Source organism: Pinus tabuliformis, chromosome 8 (genome assembly GCF_031772625.1).
Source record: "Pinus tabuliformis cultivar Carrire ecotype Pingquan chromosome 8, CPIR1, whole genome shotgun sequence".
In the NCBI taxonomy this organism is placed as follows: Eukaryota; Viridiplantae; Streptophyta; class Pinopsida; order Pinales; family Pinaceae; genus Pinus; species Pinus tabuliformis.
The window spans coordinates 512,781,397-512,789,674 of record NC_142294.1 but is presented as its reverse complement, the minus strand read 5'-3'; positions in this window follow the sequence as shown (position 1 = coordinate 512,789,674).

Below are 8,278 nucleotides of genomic sequence, written 5' to 3'. Positions count from 1 at the left end.
GGGTAGTTAGGAATTGTTGATTTATTGTTTGAATTCATTTTGTTTGGGCTTTGAATTAGTGTAGGAGGCCATCTTGTTTGAATAAGTCCCATTAGGTAGTTAGTAAGTGGTTTTTCAATGTAAAAGGACTTTTCAATTAATGAAGGCCCACTAGGTGGTTAGTACTTATTATTATGAAAATTCAAGTGGATTCACTTTCGCTAATTGAAAACTCTTTATACTAGGAGAAGGCTATGCAATGTTTTGCTAAGTTTTGATATTATATTAGGGATTTTCTTAATTGGAGGTTGCCCCTCAAAGATAATATTGAACATTGTCTCTTTCATAATGATCAAAACAAGGGTTAATACTTTATAGGTTCTATATAATCCTTTCTCGTATTATAAAATTTTGTATCGTATATTTCTTCAAATATTACTCATAAATTAATCTTTTTTTAATTAAGTACACTATAAATGATATCAAACTTATTCTAACACATGTAAAAATTCTAGAGTCTTTATTTTTAAGGCTACAAATCCGCCCCAACATATTTAAACACAATGAACTATCATTCACTACGTAAAATTGTAGCTAGGGAGAAAACATATAGGACATGCAATTGGAGTCCCATGGTTGTACACCTTTGTACAACTCTATTCATAATCGATCAATAAGGGCACATTAGAGAAAAGGTTTATATCAATTTTCTCTTATACATAAGTTAGTTCTATATGAATCCCCCAAGGTGCATTTCAAAGCATCCTTAAATAAACATATTAACCATTTTTTATTGTAGTACAATGGGATAGAACTCAATGAGATCGATTTTGCTTACACAAGATATTGTCCTTTATTAGGATCTTGAAATATTCAATTAAGTCCTATTATTGAAAATACTTAATTATATTAGAGAGGTATCTTAGTTGAATCTCTTTTTTTCTTAGGACCTTGAAAAACTTAGCCTTTGTAATAGATAATGGAGAAAAAAAAAATCCTTCAATATTATGAATTTCTAAATTTTAACCCCATAGTAATATTTAAACAAAGGTAATATCACGTATCGAGTGGAAAAATAAAATTGGTTAGAATGATACTACCATTTTGTCATGCTTATATGAAGAGACTCTTTATGTGATGTTAATTGCATTGTTATATCTCATTGTTATCCCTTTATATGAACCTAAAACTTTTACCACTCTAATAGATTCATCTCTGAATACTCCTTATAAAACATTGATTACACTTGAATATTTCTCTAAGAACCCTATTGAAGGACTTAAGGGATCCATGACATCCACCATAAACATGTTAGAAACATGAATCTAGTGAATATTCTGCCATGTGTAAAAGTAAGTATTTAAGACTAAAACCCATGGTTCCCAAATCAGCTACATCAACACACAATTTGCTATGATTAACTCACTAGAAATTAGTGTTTCTCTTCTTGCATACATGCAAGAATAAATCCCTAAGATTCTTCTCAATATCTTATCTAGACAGGAAAATATCAATCACTATAAGTGGAGCTATATAGTGTTGAACCATTGAAAAGAGGAGGGATTCACTTCAAGTCCCCCTTTTTAGATAATAAAAACTATGTATGGAACAAATTTCTTGAAGTATATCTAAAAAGATTTGATGTTTCCAACTCACCAAGATAGGCTAATATGATGAAACAAAACTTTTCCATCCAAGCTATTTTTGATGACCTAAATAAATTTTGGATGTGTTTTTTATACTTGGATCCTAAGCATTAGTAATGGTGGTAATTTCAGAAGAATTCTTCCGGGGAGGTACATTGTCGAGAAATAGTTTGTGAAAACCATTTATGCTTTCCTTGAAATAAAAACTCATTTTTTGGATCTATTGATCAAGTTGGACCAATAAGCACACTCAAAGAATGTATTGTGTCCTACAAGTAATTGTGTATCTACATAGAAGGAATCCATGGGGGATTCATGTTTTTTACCAATATCTTATCAAGTTCATTCATAAAGTGGGTTTCAAAATTGTGAAAAATGAAGTCAGTGTATTGTAGGTATCAAAGAGTGTTATGTAACAATTCTTGGCTTATTCAAATATCAAGACATCGTTGGTATATATAGGAATATAATATGTCACAATATAATCAGGGCCTACGTAACAATAATAATGCAAGGGAACAACAATAACAATAATGAGCTTCTATGGGTCACAACAGTAATGATATGGGGGATACATGGGCAGAAAAATAACAAAATAGAGGGTACACTAGTATTATAGGGACCTAACATGCCCCTCAACTTCAAAAAAATGTTGTCCTCAACACTTAGTAGTTTTGGATGTTTTCGTATAAAATTCTCATCTTCCCATGTGGAATCTTTAACGGGTAAGTTCTTTCACTTAATCAGATACTTTGAAATTGATTGATTTTGTAGCTATCATGTTCTTGTTTTCATGACTACATCAAGCTGCAATATTATTTTTCCTTCCTCGTCAAGTTCTGTTAATGTTGTTTGAACTGGGATTTTGTCATCGATAACCTTATTTAAACATAAAACATGGAAAACTGGGTGTACTCAGGAAGATGTGGTCAACTCCAATTTATATGCCATAGTACTAATATTTTGCAACACTTTTTAAGGACCATAATACTTGGGTGATCATTTATTATCATTCTTAGATTACTTGAGGGATGTTTTCTTGTATGGTTGTAGTCGTAAAATACCAAATTTCTGACATCAAAGCTTCCTTCACTGCGATGCTGATATGCCTACAGTTTCATTCAGTTCTATGCATAAGTGAGGATATCGTTTAAGAGTTGGAGAAATTGTTGTTGATGCTCGATGTGATCTTCCACTGCTTGAAACTTAGAATTTTCTCATATAGATGATGTGATGGATGGTGGATGATATCCATAAAGTGCCATAAATGGGGTCATTTTTGTTGTGGTATGGAAGGAAGTGTTATACCGCCATTCTGCCACACGTAAGAACTTGACCCATTGTGTTTGTTTATCAAATTCATAGCAGTGAAGATATACTTCCAAGAATTTTTTCATTATCTCAGCTTACCCATCATATTGAGGATGATAAGATGAGCTATGAGCTAATTGAGCACCAAGGCAAGAAAATAATTATGACCAAAAATTTCTCATGAAAATAAGATATCTGTCACTTACAATAATAATTAGGTTTCCATGTATCTTTTGAATTGTTTCCATAAATGTAATAGCAATTGCATTGCCTTTGAAAGGATGATATAGTGCACAAATGTGTGCATACTTTGTAATTCTATCAATTATCACCACTCTTTCCTTCAGACTTAGGTAAACCTGTGATAAAATCCATTTAGACCTCCTACCAATGCTGACATGTAATGACTAAAGGTTGTAATTGACTTAGGGTCTTAATTGTCTCAAAAACAAAATTGTCCGAAAAGAAAACATTCTGCTATAAACTTATGAATATTAGATTTAAGGTCATCCCAAAAAAATTCCTTCTTGACCCTGTGGTGAGTTTTTAAAAATTTTAAGTTCCCTTCTAAAGGAGAGGTGTGCAATTCCAAAAGAATTTCTTGTTTGAGTTGGGCATTCTTACATAGATATAAGTGATCTTTGTATGATAATTAATAATTTTGCCAGATAAATGTATCGGATGTACTTGGATCTTGCTGCAACTTTTGAATGAGTATCCACACATATTTTTCATTATTCCACTCACCCTTTTCTTTATTTATCCAATCAATTTGGATAGTAGAAATGCAACAAATCAATGCTTCCACATCCTCATCCCTTCTTAAGAGTGGATCTACAACAAAATTTTTCTTCCATTTTTTTGTAGACGATTTCAATGACATAAACCAACAGCTTTGTGACCCAATTTTTGCTGCTATTCTCAAGATAATATTTGTTCCAAAAAGTATTTAAGACTATCATGATTTGTTTTTACTTTGAAGTGTTTTCCCATTAGGTAAGGTTACCATTTCTTTAGTGCATGTATTATTGTCAACATTATCTTCTAATCAATAGGTTTGTTTTGAATACTTCCCCTTCACTAAACAAATTTCAAAGTCAATGGGTCCTCCTTCTTGCATTAAAATAAAACCAATTCCATTTCCTGAGGCATCATATTCCACAATAAAGGTATTTGTGAAGTATGGTGTAGCTAAGACCGAAACTTCGAACATTGTCTCTTTAAGATGTTCAAAGGCCTTAGTTGCTTCTCGAGTCCAACAAAATGCATCTTTCTTCAGTAATGTTGTTAGAGTTGTTGCTATTCTCCCATAATTTTTAACAAACTTGCAAGAATACCTTATTAACCCAAGAAATCCTCGAAGATGCTTTAGGTTTGTGGGGATTTTCCAATCTTTGATGGCTTTAATTTTGTCAGGGTCTACCTTAACACCCTCAAGAGATACAATATGACCCAAATATTCCACCTCTTGTACTCGAAGGGAAGATTTGGAGGTTTTTGCATACAATTATTTCTCCTCCAATAATTTGAGCACCCTGTAAACATGTTGAACATAATCCTTCCAAGAGTTGTTGTATATTATTAAATCATCTAAAAACTACTAACACTTGAATGAAAATTTTGATAATATTACAGTGCCTTGTTTACATTCAAATGAATATATGTTGAGAGAGAGTTTCTTTTTAAGAACATGTGAATAATATTAATTTACTTTTATTATCTCTGTATTGTGAAGACATATTTGTAGAAGAAATAATTACATATAATTAAATGTTAATAGATTTTCATTCCATTCGGCATTTTCGACACAATGTGACTCTCTTCCTCTGTATTAGGAGATGTGTCAAATACTGCCTTGTCACAAGTATTGAATATTTCAAAAAAAATTCTTATAAATTGAAGCAAGTTTCGTTAAAAAATTAGATCTCTATCTTTATGTTTTAAAATTTTAAAATTTTAGGTTTGTGGAGAAAATTAACCTTCTCCTGGGACATTAGCAACGGAGTGAGCTATGATGATAGGATTTTCTAGACAATTTGAAAAATTTGTTACAATTTTTTTAATATTGCGAGTTTATGCATTTTCATGTGAAATTTTAAATTTTTGATATATACATGTACATGTATTGTATAGGGAATCTATGAGGGTGCAATGAAAAGGGGAGACGATGAGGTATTGCATGAAATTTGAAACTTGAGTCAGCTACGAGGATTTGAATGTCTAGACAATTTGAAAAAGTTATTACAATTTTTTTAATATTACGAGTTTTTACATTTTCATGTGAAATTTTAAATTTTTAATATATACATGTACATGTATAGTACATGGCATCCATGAGGGCATAATGTATGGAGAATAACATGAGTTAGTGCATGGAATTTGAAACTTGAGTCAGCTATGACAATTGGATTGTCCACATAATTTGAAAAAGTTGTTAAATTTTTTTTAATATTACGAGTTCATGCATTTTCATGTGCAATTTTAAATTTTTGATATATACATATACATGTGTTGCACAGGGCTTCCAAGAGGGAACAATGAAGAGGGGGCAGCACGAGGTACTGCATGAAATTTGAAACCTTTTATAATTTTGTTTTGATAATAAAATTGTAATTTAATTTTAATACTTTAAATTTTAATTTAAAAGTACACCATCTTATGTATATATGCATATTACACATATTGTGCATGGCACCCATGAATCTGATGATAGCACGAGGATGTTGATAGATCGTATATTTTAGTGAGATTCTCTTTGATGAAAATTTTTATTTAACATTCTTTTTATTATATTTACTTTTATCATGATATAAATTTTGGACATATTTAAACGAAAACTCTTTATTATGAATTGATCTCTTGGATGCATATTTTTATTTGACAACTTTTCGTTATATTTAATTTTATAATGGTAGAAATTTTGCACATATTTTAAATAGACCTCTTTATTAAGAATTGATCTTTAATATGCTAATTTTGAAGTTTATACATTTTGCATGATGATTTTTATCATGTTATTAGAAGATAATATGGAATTGGGTTCAAATTCTTAGGTTTTCTGTAGTTGTTTTGCCAAGTAGTTTAATGAATAGTAAAATTCCAAATTACAAAACATGGTACATTTTGCATTCATGAATCTTATCATGGTGTAGATGTCTAAAACAATCATAACTTAAAATTGCATTATAAAACATGGTATACCTTTTGCATTCATGAATAGATCATCATCTTGTGTAGAAGAGCTACTGAACCTATAAAAGCAAGTTTCAACTAACTCATATTCTGTAATATCAGTCAAGCTCTATTTGATTGCCTGAGCCTACAAGTAATTTAAATTCAACAAGCTCACTCTTGACAAAAATTGAAGAGAAACAAAATGTGGAGCAGAGGACTTGCTCTGCTTTTTCTTATCAGTGTTACAAATCACTTAAATAAGATTACATTGGAAACATTAGTCATAAATGACTAGAGTCAAACTCGACTTAATTAGACTTAACTGAAACTGAACTAGGACACTTGGAGGGATGGTTTTGACACCTAACAAGTGGTTGGAATTAGATTATCCAACACCCCCCCTTAATTACAACCACATAAAAAATCCAATTAAGATACCTACTTATCTTTGTCTCAGCTAGGTTTACAATTTAAAAATTGACTTCATCTTTTATTCTTCTCTTTTTCCAGATCATATAGCCTCTAAATTGTTTCAGCATGTCCTTCTTGTTGTAGGATTCAAATTTCATTTTCTTCAGTTGTTGCAGGTCTTCCATTCTTCCAGGTTGTCTAAGCATATCTTTGACTTTTTCAAAAAACAAGTTTTATCTCGGTTGCTGCCACATATTATCTTATGTAGTATTCTTCTCATCATCTATCTCCTGTAGTATACAATTTCATCTCTTCAGGACTCCAATACCTGAAAATTTCATTAATGTTCTCATCATCCAAGATGCCTTCAACATGCATTTCTTCACCTTCTATGCAGACTTCATCAAGGCATGGTGTTGCAAGCCATGCTTCAAGAAAATTTAATTCTTCTTCATAGTCATTTTGTGTACCTCCACACTAGAAATCAACATTAGAATTAAAAATATTTCGAGAACTACATTGGTTCTATTCCTTCTGCTCTGCAATGATAGTTTTTTCTTGTTTTACTTCTCTCTTAGTTGTTGCTTCTGCATCTTTCTCTATTTTCTCTTTCTGAGATTTCTTCTTTGTTTCTGTCTCTATCTTTGTCTTTGTGTCTTTCACTTCTATACTAACCTGTGCTGCTACAAAAAGGTTGTTTTCCACTACCTCACCAAATAACATCATGCCAATATGATGTTTCTGCTGCATCACTTGCAACCATTCATCATTAGCCAACAATTCTTCATCAAATTTTACATCATCAATATTAATTGTTGGATTCATCATGGCATTGATTGCTCCAATGGCAATTTCATTGTCTTCAGCAAGCTCCATTGCTCGATTCAACAAACTTTCATCAGCAAGCTGTGTTGCTAGATTTACCAAACATTCATCAACAAGCTCTGTTGTTGGATTCACCAAACCCTCATTAGCAAGCTCTGTTGCTAGAATCACCAAATTTGTTGTTCACAGTGGGGTTCTTGAGCATCTATGTGCTCCTTCTCTCTTTCTTTTATGACTTCTTCACATACATCATCCACTTGTGGCTCTGCATAGTGGGTTTCAACAATCCATTCATCTGGATGTAGATCTGCTGCTATAGATCCACCTTCATCTTCAACTTCAATACTCCCCCTTCAACCAAAACATATCTCAAGAGTATCCAAGGCCTCCTTGGTTGTCTTGGCTTCTAAAATCAAGGGTAGAATGTTGTCATTGTGCATTTCAATACAAAGGCATCCTTTTGCCTCTTCACTTCTAGATCTAAAAAGATCTCAAACATCTCATGTAGTCGCTTTGACTTTCTCAACCTCTTGGCTTTTCCGATTTGTTGAGCGTTCACTTGACTACAACTCAACAAACAAAATAAATTGTAGATGATCTCGAATCTAACTGCAATAAAAAAATGTCTTTATTTAATAAAAAATATCTTTGCTTCCACAAACAAACGAATCTACAAATTTTCCTAAAAACCATGCTTTCACAAAAACTTTTACAAAAGAATCACAATATTCCAAACGAACTAAAAAATCCAACATTGAATCGCTCCCTTCTTTTTTTGTAATTCACCTTCTTGTTTTAAAGAATACCTCTTATATAACCTTTATGCAATAAGGCCTCCTTTGAAATGAATTTAATAAGTGATTTTAAAATGACTCAAGCCCTTTTACAAAACAATAACAACGCAGTCAAAAATTACATGAGCCTTTTTAACC